Consider the following 14,024-nt stretch of genomic DNA (forward strand, 5'->3'; position numbering starts at 1 on the left):
ATGCAGAGAATTGCATTTAGTGTAAGAATTCCACCCTCATGCACCATTTCCAGTTTATGCCGATTCTGTTAATCTGAGACGATGTAAAGCAGACTATGTACCCTGACTTTTTGCTACTTTCTTTTCCATTTGCTACTTTCTTTTCCATTGTCAATGATGCAAGTAACAGGTCATAACAGCGACACTTATCCTTTAGTTTGATTCCATTTGATTCAAATTTCTTTCTGGCATTGTATGGACAAAATGATGTTTTCATATCAACAAATGCAAAGATAAATAGAATTTCAAAACCATTACGGTACTTGCTCCTACTGCTTTGAGCAACAATGTTTCTTAGTTGTTTTTAAAGCAAGGACACCTCTGTATGTACCAAATCTTCTTCTTTTTCTAATGGAGATATTATCATAACAGTCTACCAGGAATCAACAACCACTTGATTGAAACTATGCATAAATATTTTCATAGAAGTGCTATCAATCTCATAGGTACTGATACATATAATAAACCTTTCTTAGTATTGAAAGGAAATGAGATGACAAGCTTGCCATTAAGGATGGAAGAGTACAAAGAAACAGGCACTGGAAAAGAATAATTCTTATATACTGGTGACAACATGATGGGCTTTGAAGGAAACAATCATGATCACACTGCTAAGTGAGATTAAGATAGACAATATACAGTGATAGCAAAATAGACTGGGAATATGGAATTAAATAAGCATTGCAAGAAGAAAGAGAAAAATTTAAGTTTTGGTTTTATTCCCTTAAAATCTGGTTTACACATAGTAGCCTAGGTCTTCATATGAAAGATGAAAAATTCTGCAGAATACAAGTTTGCTATATGAAGACTCAGTCTCATTGATTACTCACATAGTATATTTCACATGCCTCATTTAATATGCTGCACTAAAACAGTTCTCAAATTGTGTAGACAAGTTAAAGTACTTAGCAGAATCCACTGCAAAATGCCAAAATTGCGTACATGAATTGGCAGGAACTCAAATAGATCTATATAAGTTCTTATCAGCTTTCCAGACAGTGCATTTATGTAATTGAAATACTAAAACTAAAAGATCAATGTGTTTTAAAACTCCTCTGAAATGCACTGTTGAAAACCAAATCCAAAAATGAGATCAGGTGAGGCCACTTTCTGTGGCCATTAGGAGCCTGGGCTGGGTTCCTTATAGAATACTTATATGCCGTTCACTCTGGGGCAGGCAATCAGCCCTGAGGTTTTGCTGGGTTACCTCTGCAAGCAGCCTAGCTGAGGGTATCTGGAGAGAGCTTTATTTAAGGCAACCCTAAAGAAACAGCTCTTTACATGCAATAGTCCAAAGATCCTACTCACATTTGCTAATGAGAGCCAGAGTGCTAAAATTTTAGCACACCATGACTACTACATGTAAAAAAGCATCTAATGTTATTTGGTCATCAGCTTATTGCTCACTTGCAGCCAGGAGGAAAAGACTAAATTAAGTGGGAAAACACTGAGGCATGATAGGTAGTAAGAGTTTTACCTAATGGTTGAAAATCCAGTTTTTCAAAGTTCATGTGTCCTTCTCCCCCATCGCCAATTAAAACTGGGATATTTTTCAGCTCTGTAGTCAGAATATATGAATAAAATAAGTGTTAGGTTTCTTTTTTAAAACAAGGTTATATTCCTCCCATCTTTCCAAAATCTTCTGAGTATTAGTTCTGTAAAACTATTTGAGATGTGAAACATACCCCTCCAACCAATTAAATTTGAGACTTTACATATTCCAATAAGTTGGCAAAATAATGATGTTTCAAGAGTACTGAATATTTTCTTTTATTGGCTGCTAGTCAAACAGATAAAATTCTATTTTCTCATTAACACATATAGAAATACAAGGAACAAGGAATTAGCAGCAGAGACAGTTTTCCTACTGGCCAAGCTATTTCACCTGTGTTTACTGGGAGTACTTTGCTAGACATTAGCAAACAGGAAGTTTTATTTCATTCGACAAGTTGCACACCTTGCAGAAATCCTTGTAACGTGTCCTCTGACCCCCAGGCCCACATGTCAGATTTGTGCATGGCATATGAGCTCTTCCTAAGTGAATTCATACTCATGTAGACAGTGTTTTGCTCAACACTCCAAAGGAGACAGTGAAGAACTGGCTTCGGGAGCAAAGCTGGCACAAGAAGGCCTGTGCAATCAGCTCCCTTACATTCCTGTTTTGACAGATCAGCCCTGGCATGAGCACTGACTTTCCTAGCTAAATTGGCTCTTAGCCAAATGCAGTGATAGCTAGAAAATAAATGGTATAGGAGGCGAATGTGCTGCCAAGGTACTGAGCAGTCTTCACTGCCCTTTGACATCCAGCATCTTTGGAAAAGGTGACCTCCAAATAGAAAAGACAGGGAAGGAAAAAGAAGTAATATTTACTCTCCCTTGTAAATAAAGATAATGGAACACAGATGTGCCATGTGCCTGTGCAAACAATAATTTGAACAGAATAAAGCAATGCTGAAATTTAGCTGCTTCTCATTGGAAAATGCCTTATGTTTATTATGACTTTTTATAATAACATTTAATTTAATTGAACAATTAGAACCCTTTTTAAAATTTGTCTTTATCCTAGGAACGGCTTAATTTGCATTAATGTTTTATTTGCAAACAGTAAATATTTGAACTTCATTTGACTCTGCTCTGTACCTAGTTGTCATTTTTTCTCTGTTCTACAGTTTGATTACAAACAGGTCACATTAAAATCTGGAAACCAAAGTAAATAATTGGGCTCAAAGTTTCCTACTAACAAAACCTGAAGTCAGATGAGAACATTTTTTCTTCAGGAACATCAGAATTCTGGATTAGGTAATTAACCAAACTTTTACAATACTTTTGACCTCAGTATTTTCCATTTAATCACACTGATTTTGATCCCAAACCTACCAAGCCTACACTCATGCTTAAGCATGAGAAAGCAGTGATTTTCAGCTTTGGCCCTGACTCAGCATTCTTTTGCTATTCTTCAAGTGTTTTGACTACTTACAAACAAAAAATAGAATCACATACTGTTATGATGTGATTTTATTGCCAAGAAACATTAAAGTGACAACTGCATCTCATTTCACCTGCTCCTCAAAATCATCTGAGGACTTCTTCAAATTTATTACATAGTGAACTACAGAAAATCAAATGGATTTTTTTTACAGGACCCATCACTGAGTTAATGTGGTTTAATGAGTTATTACTCCTTAGCTGTTCTACATCCTAAACAGTTAATGAAACAGTTTAAGTCACTGCATTTTAACCCCTGATTGCAACAACTTGACACAGCATGCACAGATCTGTTATTGATATCTAAGTAGTATGTAGCAATGACTTTATTAGATTGTGATAAACCATGAGGGTTGATTGAATTTAAATAACTTTTGGAGACGACACATTGGGGATCCAAAGCATCTCTATTGAGTCTTAGGGGCAAGAGTTCATATTAATTTTTTTCTTTAGTTCTCTAGAAAGTAATCAAGGTATTTTTTGTTAGGAGAGATGTTTGGGTGAGCTGGTAAGGATATAGAAGCAGCATGCACTTTCCTTTTCTCCAAGATACTATTCCCCTGATCAAAATTAGAAGATGGGGAACCGGTTTGCAAACATGTACTGTGACAATTACTTTCAGCAAAAATTCACCCACGGTGGAAATAAGACTGTTAATCTCAATAGAAGATATTTGTTGGGTTTTTTAAAAGTAATTGAATACTAGGCACTCTTGTTAGAATTAGGAATTCCCATCAAGAATCTGAAAAGTGAAACATCAAAAGCCACAATATGATGAAATTTGAATCAGGTTTCTTAATTTTCTTCTCTTCGTCAGTGTATTTTTTCCACTGTTTACTCTCTTCAACATACATATGTCACATAGCAAAAATTGTAATCTCCTGAATGCAAACACAGATGACTAACAGCTATGCTGTGCAGTCACACAGAAAAAGTAGCACGTGAGATAAATCTTTGTATGCATTTCACATTTCCATGCAGTGATTATGAAGTATGTATTTACTATTAGTGCTTAAAAATCTCAGAATCTGCCAATTGCTTGATATCGTGGTTTTTTTTCACTACTATTTAATTCTATGCTGATATTCCCACATGAAGAATTTTTTGTTTATTTTTCTGTACACCAGATTGTCCCCATTTCCTATAGTGAGACAAATGACCCATTTCTCACCTATTAATCTGCGTGGGATTAGGAAGCTGGTGGTAAGTAGCACAGATGAAATACAGCTGTATGAGAGAGATTTGTTCTAACAAGCATCACCTAGTGTTTGTGTTGCATACACAGTTCTATTATTTGAAGTTATCCAGTGACTACCTACATGTATCTTCTATGGATAAATTTTTCTCTAGACAGAAAAAAATCCTGACACTGCTGAAGTTCTCCAGGTCCAGGGACTTCTCCATTTCTGAGCTACTATTCCTGTTCTGCTCTGTTCTCTGAGCTATAATACACCAGTCTTCACAACAGTGCTGAAGGTTCTTGGGCATTGTGTAATTGAACTTTGCTACCCCTGGATATGTGTCTGGCTCAGGTGAGAGCAAAGAACCTATTGGGCTTGTTTTGGTTGCCCATTGTATTTTGAATCTGAAATTAATGTACCAAGTCATTAAGAAAATTTTCCTGATCATATATTCCTCTGATGCGATGCTTGCCTGTCAGACTTTCTACCTTTTTTTTCTGTTGATGGTAAATACATCGTGCATTCCTCTTAATTTACTGCTTAAAACAGGGCCGTGAAGGACATGCAAGAATGAATTAATGAATGAACACTGATAATTCAGAAACAGAGGAACAGTTATGCTTATTTTTCTTCTTATGGATATCAAAGCCTACACAATTAAAAAGGTTTAAGATAAAGACCAAATCTTTGCAGATTTCTAACTATTTTTTTTGGATAAAAAGAAACCAAACTCATAAAACTGGTGATTGCTTCACAATAACACCCTTTTCTGTACTTTCCATCTGCCCCTCCAATTTATGCCATCTATGGGAAGTAGTTGGATTAAGGGGCCTTCATTTTTTTGGTATGATGGTCTTTTTGATTCCTTTTTCCAGGATTTAATCGAAGTATTTATATCTGTATTCCAAGCATAATTCCCTTTCTTGAGTGCAATATGAGATGAGAAAAAAAAAAATGTTTACAAAATCCTTTCCTCTCTTTATTCGTTTCCTGCCACTTTTGATTACAAATGTGTTTTACCTGAGGCTTGAAAAAACAAAGCAAAGTGCAATGACAGAGTCCCTGTGTACAAGACCCACACAGAAGATTTCAGAACCTAAAAGGACCAAACCAATCCAAACCAAATATGTGCTCTGAATATGAAAAACCCATAAGCTGGGATTTGTCCTCACAAAGTATTAAATAGTTTAGTTAACAGCTGAACCACAGGTGTTTACTTAATGTTTTCAAACAAAATTTTCAAAATAGATAGGAGCTACAGATAAAGTTTATTCGTGTAGTGGAATAATTCTGTGTAAATTCAAAGATTTTTAATTATACTGTCTGTTTTGGAATCACAGATTATTTGTGAAGAAACCACAATTTTGTGAGTATGTTTGTCATTCAAATCAGTGTGACAGTATTGCATGCAAATTTTTAGTGCCTTGAAAGCCTCTGAAATTTTTGCTGTTACAGACTTTGGGGATCTCTATTCAAGTTTGAAACCAGCAACTTATGTTGCACACACTAGCATTTCTTTCCTATCTGGATCCACATGTACAAGAGAGCTTGAAAAATATAAACGGCACCAGTGAGAATAGATGAAATGCCATGACTGGGGAAGGACAGTAAATCTACTCAGTTTTTTTGGTCATGTAATGGGTGTGGGGCCAAATTATCTGCTAAAGTGAGGCATGGACACTACTTTAGACCTAAAGAGAATAATCAGTGTTATGGTATTTATTGTTGTCATTTAGTGAGACAGTCATACAATCATCTTTCTTTTGTAGAACACGTGTACAACTGAAACAAAATACTGTGTAAAGACAACTAAGAACAGTAATGTGAGATAAAAGTGCAATTCAGAGGGGCAAGAATGCTTATCCATATATTCAAAAAGTTTTAAATTTGTTCATAGGGAGACTAATTTCAAACAGTTAATTACTTTAAAATAATATTTCCCAATGTTGTAAGTGCTTAGAATTAAAGGTCCTCTCCATTATTAGTAGTTTTACAGCAGAAACAGATGGGTTTAAAAGTTCCTGGCATTCTGTGATTTAATTTCTTCCCACTAGTAATCTTGTCAGATTTTCAGACATGCTAAAATGACAGAAAGGCACAAAGGAAATAACCTTGTATTCAAGACCACTGGCCCATTTCATTCAATATCATGTTTCTAATAGTGGACTATGTCAGATGTTCCAACAGACAACAAAAACAAGCAACTCATATTTATGCCTACATTGCCAAAGCCATTTGGATGCCTAAATCACATTGATATTAACCTTTGTGAATTTAAGCTCTAAGGAATAAATTGCCTTGAGCATCTCAGATGACTTGACATAGTAACAGAATAAAGTAGAAGTTTATTCCTAACCTGTGGCAATGACTAGTTGGCTTATTCACTGGACCATTAAGGATAATGCTTTTTCTGAGTTCATTTGTGAATTACCTGGTGTGCCAGGTACAAGAAAGACTTATATCCTTTGCTTCTCTGCACAAGAAAATATAAATAGAGCATACCCATGCCCACTGCCTAGCTGCTGTCTGTGTGTAGATGCTATCTTCTGTTAGCATCCTCAGGTGCCTAGTAAAGTATGATGTTGTTGAAATCATTCTTCAACAAATTTGGTTGAAATTGGCCAAAGCCTTCAGAAATTACAAGAAGGGACTATACTTTTACATAATTCTCTCCCACGCAGGGTTATGTACTTGCCATCAAGACTTTAGGCCTTGGAAAACTGAAATGAAGATAGATATCTTCAGTGCTTCAAGCAGTGAGAGAGCATATTTCTGTTAGTGGATTTGCACACAACATAGACAAAGGCTGTAAATCAAAATCATGAGCTGAATGCCAGAGAATACTGCTATTTTGCCTTCTTACCTATTCTTCTGAGAGATAATAATAACCTTAAACTATTTCTTATTAGAAAGACTCAGATCCATTTTGCCAGTTTTCTCAGTCTAGCCTCAGAGTCCCCATATACAAAAAATTAACTTGTTATGAATTGCAAACCTAGTTCCCATTACTCAAAAAATGAGAAAATACCCTACATTCATCTTTGATTAAATATATGGAACTCATCAGCTCTGGTGATTTTCATACACCATAGGGCTATTACTTGTAGTCAACAGTCACAAACATATCTACATGTGGATTTTGGATGCTGGCAAGTGCGTATGTTATGAAATTTATGTTGTTGTGTACTGGGGTTTATTAGCCTGCATGAAAGTTAGCCTCCAAGGAAGCAGAAAAATACTTGTGGTGAATGTTTGTGCAGCAATTAAATATGAAAATATAAATGCAAAGAGATATTTAAAATAGTAATACTTCCTTCAGCAATTCTAGAAAGACTGTCAGAGGAGGGAAAACAGTTTTCATATTATATCCAGTAAGCAGAGAGTCTTTCTTACTATGTAGGTATAGGGAAACGGTGTGTGAAATCAAGGGGCTCCACAAGAACATAGGATATCTCTGGTAAAGACCCAGTTACACGACTCAGATTCCACATGAGCTGCCAAAAGTCTGATTTCAGGTAAAAACATTACTAAAATGGATTTTCTTCCCATACAGTTCTCAAGGAAAACTGCAAAAGACACCATATTTCCTTTTCATTTACAGTTCTTCACAGGATTCTTTCCACACTGGGAATACATGCCTTTGTGTGTTTATTTTTTATATTCTTATTTTGTTATTTTTGGTTTTGTTATTTCTTTTAGCTGACTTTTTCACATTGGTTGAGGTGTGGGGTCTTGGCTGTTAATAATTTTGGGTGTTGTTTTGTTAGGGTATTTTTTTTTATTGTCTTTTTTCTTTGTCCCTTCTATTCTGGCTGTCTCATCTCTTCTTCTTCATGAACATCATTCCTTCAAGAAATTAGTATTAGGCTCAGATTTGTGGTTGTTAGTAGCACTTGCAGAAAGAAACTGAGTATTTGAAATTCTTTATCCATCCTTTGCATATATATACTGCCTAGAGACTCAGATAATTAGAAGACAGATAAATATTTTCAATATAATCAGTGATAATTAGGGAATTCCTTTTAGTGTCAAGTAGGAGGAGACAGAGAATGCCTCCAAAAAATTTTCTTACCTAGCTAGATTTTTCCTGATTTTGGCTATTTTCCAGTTAGAGGAATAAGGAATATTTCTATTATTGTTGTTACTCCAGATACATAGTTTTTTTTCAAAGTCTCCAAATGTTATTTACTTTTGTATCGAGAATTTCTCTCTCCAAAAGTGTAGTCTATGAGCAGTTTTCTCTAAAGTTGGAATAAATGTCTAGGCAAGTCACTATCTTGTCAGTCAGAGGCAGCCCAACTTTTAGTGATTCACAGAGTGGTTATTTTCATGAGAAGTACTGTCAGAAAATACTTATACAGTAGTTTCACGAATACAAGCCGCATCATTTTGACTAAAATTTTGCTCCCAAACAGGAAATGCCACTAATACTCAGGACCGGCTAATATGTGAATAATTTTCTGACATTTCCACCCCCAGAAGTGGAAACCGAGGTGCTGAGTCGAGCAACTTGCCAGTAAAAGCCGGCATTTCGCGATTGTTACAAATTGTTACTCTGTTGTGCCGCGGGTGGAGCTGCTCCGTGCAGGCAGCACGGGGGGTGGGGAGAGAGGCGGGACAGCTCTCTCCTTCCCTCCTCTCCCGCAGCCCGGGGGAGAGATGGGGGGGCCCCGTGCTGCCATCACCGCGGCCTGGGGGGGAAGGCGAGGGGCTCGGTGCTGCCATCCCCGCGGCCCATGGGGTAAGCGGGGGGCTCCTGCCCCCGCCCGCCATGGCAGAAGCAGGCAGGCTCCGTCCCGGCCCGCTGCCGCGGCATCAGGAGCGGGGAAACTCCGTCCCCGCCCGCCTCCACCGCCACGGGCACGGGGAAGCTCCGTCCCCTCCCTCCACCGCTGCCGTGGGAGTGGGGGGGGCTCCGTCCCTACCTGCCACCGCAGGGCAGCGCCGGGCCGGGGTGACCGAGCCCAGTGGCAGTAGTGGCCAGCCCCGAGTGGCCCCGCCGAGCGGCAGCACCGAGCTGGGCCCCCTGGCCCCGTCGGCAGCTCCGAGCGGGGCGAGCCTGCACAGCCTTAGCTCAGCCAGTAAACCCCGCCCTCCCGTGGTTCTGTTACTATTTGGCAACTTTGTTTCACGCGGGTCCTCGCTGCGAACGACAGAGCGGCTTATACTCAGGCTTATTTATGGACAAACAATGAAATGTTTGCCAACACCCAGAGATGTGGCTTATACTCAGTGCGGCTTGTATTCGTGAAATTACTGTACTTTGTAAAGTGGTTGCAGATTTGAAACAGAAAGCTTACATCAAACTCAACTATTACTTGTCAAATCATTTAATAAATAAATTAACTAATTAATCCAGCAAGCACCTAACTACGATTCAACCAAACAACCAAATATAAATCCTTCCACACACACAAATATGTATAGTTGCTGATGGCAGATCAGTCAGTAGAGATTGTTTAAATTAGATCATAACTACTGATATAATGTTTAGGCAACGGATACAGTCAATTGCCACAGTTCCCATCTCCTTTGATTACAAAGGGATATAAAACAGGACTGATCCTTGTCTACAATACTGAAGGTATTTCTTGGTAACACAGTGTTCATGTCTCCTATTTAGAGAAGTAAAAATGTCTGTTTGCCCTGAAAACAGCATATGTTTTATCTTCTTTTGGATATATTTTCATGATTATTGCTAATTAGATTCTCTTCCTCTTTATCTGAACATTTATTGATAAATAGAACAACTGATCAGAAGGAAAAAAGTTTAACTGGAGCTAGTATGGGGAAAAAAAAACTTTAAGCTGTTAATACAGGGAAAAAAAGTCTTGATTTTCTTAACTATCTATCTGGAAAGGTGCTTTTTGCAAAGCTGGAATTGAAGTGCTCAGACCAAACACCTTAAATGCCTGGAACTGGGTCAACATTAATAGAAGGAATGATGAAAAATATTTTACTTAGCAGCATAGCATGTTTCTTTCAGAAATAATATGTGCCAAAATTCTACATCACTTACAGGATTTTGCATTTATATCCTCATATGTACAGGATGAGGACATAGCTGGTGTAAACTGGATTAGTGTCCTGAATTCAAGGGCTGTTAAGTCAAATACTCTTCTTTGTGAATAATTTCTTTATTTCTGTCCTGATGGACTATGGTACAATCAAAAAAGAGATGCTGGGGAAAAAATTTAACATACCTTTCAAAGTATCTTATCCTTAGAAGAAAAATAATTGCTTGATTTCATAGTTCTGATTTGAGGCAAGTTGTTTTGCTACATGTTCCTGGCATACTTTCTGTCTCCACAGCACTGAAAGTAACTCACTGTAAGCTTGCAGTGGGTTGGCATGGGCTGATGTCAGGTGCCCACCAAACCACTTCATCACTCTATCACTGCCCTCCTCAGATGCAGATTGGAGAGAAAATACAACAGAAAGCTTTTGGGTCAAGATAAGGATAAAGAAAGATCACTCCCTACAGGCAAAACAAACTTGACTTGGGGAAATTAATTGATTTTATTATCAATCACATCAGAGCAGAGTAATGAGAAGTAAAACCAAATCTTAAAAATACCTTTCTCCCATCCTTCTGTCCTTCTCAGGCTTAAATTTATTCCTGAATTCTACCTCCTCCTTGCAATGATGCACGTGGGTGGGAAATGGGAGTTACCATAGACCACACTATCTCTACAGCTACTTTCTCCTCAGAAGCCAAACTCCTCACAGTCTTCCACTGCTCTAGCATGGGGTCCATTCCAGGGAAGTCAGTCCTCCACAAACTCTCCAATGTGGGTCCTTCCCACAGGCTATAGTCCTTCTTAAAATGCTGTGGTGTGCATTCCTTCCATGGATGCAGCTCTTCAGGAACAAGCTGCTCTGTTGTGGGTCCTCCATGGGTCACAAGCCCTGCCAGCAAATCTGCTCAAGTGTGGGCTTCACTCTGCATGGGTCTACCAGGAACCTGCTCCAGCATGGGTTTCCCTGGCGGTCCCAACCACCTTTGGGCATCCATCTGCTCCAACATGTATTTGCAGGCGGATCTCTGCTCCACAGTGGACCACATTGGGCTGCAGAGGGACAGTCTAATCTTCTGCACAGGCTGCAGGGGACCCTCCATGATGCCTGAAACATCTTCTCCCTCATTTCTGCACTGACCTTGGGGTATGCAGAGCTCTATCTCTTGTCTATTTTCACTCATCTCTCCTCTGGCTGCTATTTGCTTCTGCAAAATAACTTCATTTCTTTCTTGGTCATCTTATCCCAGAGATGGTATAACTGTCACTGATGGCTCAACCTTGGCCAGTGGTAGGTCTGTCTTGGAGCCAGTTGGCACTGGTTCTCTCAGACATGGGAGAAGCTTCTGTTATCTCCTCACAGCAGCCACATCTGTATCCCCTCTGCTACCAAAACTTTGCCACAGAAAACCAATGCTAGGTTTATATAGTGAATCATAGAATTAAAGAATTATAGAACGGTTTGGGTTTTGAGGTGTCTCAGGACACCATCGATCCTTCCCTTGAGCTCCACAGATGGGGCATCCACAACTTCTCTTGGAAACCTGTTCAGGGCGTCACTACCCTAACAGTAAGGATTTTTCCCCGATATCCTATCTAAACTCTCTCTCTTGCCATTTAAAGCCATTATCACTTGTCCTGTGATGCCCCTGCAAAAAGTCCTCTCCAGCTTTCTTGAAGCCCTCTTTAGGTACTGGAAGGCTGCTCCAAAGTCTCCTCAGAGCCTTTTCTTCTCTGGGTTGAACAACTTCAACTTTTTCATTGTCTTCACAGAAGAGGTGCTCCAGCCCTCTGATCATCTTCAGGGCACTTCTCTGGACTCAGTCCAACAGGTCCACACCTTTCTTGTGTTGGGCACCCCAGAGATGGATGCAATATACCAGGTGGGTTCCTATGAGAGCAGAGTAGACAGGGAGAATCACCTCCCTTGAACTGCTAGCCACACTGCTTTTGGTGTAGCCCAGGATGCAGATGCCTTTCCACACTGCACTTGGCAGTTCATGTCCAGTCTCATCCACCAGCACCCCCAAGTCCTTCTTGGCTGCTCTCAATTAGTTCTTCTCTCCATCTATGCTCATGTCTATAATCACCATGGTGCAGCACTTTGCACTTGGACTTGAAATTCATGATGTTCTCATTGTCCTGCTTCTCAAACTTGTCCAGATGGCAACCTGTCCTCTTGTGTCAACTGCAGCACTCAGTTTCACATCACCTGACAACCTGCTGGGAGTGCTCTACGCCTCACTGTCTATGTCATTGAAAAAATATTGAAGAGCAACAGTTCCAAGACAGAGCCCTGAGGGACACCACTTGTCACATGTCTCCACTTGGACATAGAACCACTGACTGCAACTCTTTGAATGTGTCCACACAGCCAGATCCTTACCCACAGATTAGTCCACCTTTCAAATGCACGTGTCTTCAATCTGGAGATAAGAATGTCATGTGGAACCATGCCAAAGGCCTTACTGAATGTGAATGACAACCACTTCCCTTGTTGACTGTTGCAGCCAATCCATCACAGAGGAGCAAGAATAACATTGAAATTTGCAGTCGGTCATTACTACTATAGAGAACCCAGTTATGTATATTGAATTCTTGAGGACAAGGATTATATACTTTGATTTGGTGCATTTACAAATGGTAGAAGACTATTTGCCAGTCTTTATCCTGCACCATTCAAAGTAAGAATCAAAGAAAAAAAGCACACATTTTTCATAGTCAAAATACTAGCTCTGAGTGGGCATAGTGACTGCTGAAGAATAAGGTGATACGTTGCATGATGTATGAGTGTCTTAAACAACAAAAGATTTCTTAACAATTTTTCCAGGCTTTGGATCAAGACAAGGAGTATGTAATATATTTTTTATTTTCCTTTTTTCTCCTTTGTGCAGGCATTTAGACATAAAGAAAGAAACCTGATATCACAGGCTTGAGTAAGCCATTGTGTGGGTAGTTAAGAAAAGTTTTTCATTTCATTTCTGTAGAACTTTTTTTCTTTTCTCTATCAAACTGAGGCATTTAGTTTTTCTGTGTTCAAAGTGGGCAGCTTCAAAATAGTGTATTGTTATTTCTTTTGCAGAGTATTGTAATAATATGGATCAAAAAGATTAAACTTTTAGGAGGTAAAACATGGGAAAAAATCAGAAAAAAATGCCCTGTACATATACATGTGAGGAAAGAGCCTATGGAGATGACTGAGGAAGGGAATAACAGAGTACAAGAAAGACATTGGGTTGAGGGCAAGATCAAACTGTACATATTACAGCAATATTAGAACAGCTATATGTTATTTTGAAAATGCCACCGCTGACTTTTTTTTCTTTTCTTTTCCCCTGGAATCTGGAGAAACTCAATGCACTGAGCGCATTTTTAACCACCGAAGTGACTAACTGACCATTTGAGCAAGATCCAAGTATAAGGTAGAGCATCTCTCTTACCCGTGGGTGGCTGTCTTTCACTGATTGTAGGCTGAACTCATCTGTGGGCTACCAGCCTCAGGAGAAACACCCAGACCTACCTGGTGAATCAGGTGGATGCATGGCATGAAGTGTCTGTCCAGGCCAGCTCAGAGTGGTGCATCAGGGACTGTATTATTTCTGCCTTGCGGCTCCAGACTTTTGAGAGTGTCAGTGACATGAGTGAAAACAAAAACGCATTTTCTGACACAATGAAGACCAAAGCAAAGTAGTCAGAAAATTGGAGCTTCCCAGACCATGAGGAGAAATTGAAAAATTCTCAGCTTTTACATACTGGGCTTTTGTGATACATGCCAGTTTTGCTGTAAACAATGGATTTGAAC

Source organism: Catharus ustulatus, chromosome 5 (assembly GCF_009819885.2).
Source record: "Catharus ustulatus isolate bCatUst1 chromosome 5, bCatUst1.pri.v2, whole genome shotgun sequence".
Taxonomy (NCBI): Eukaryota; Metazoa; Chordata; class Aves; order Passeriformes; family Turdidae; genus Catharus; species Catharus ustulatus.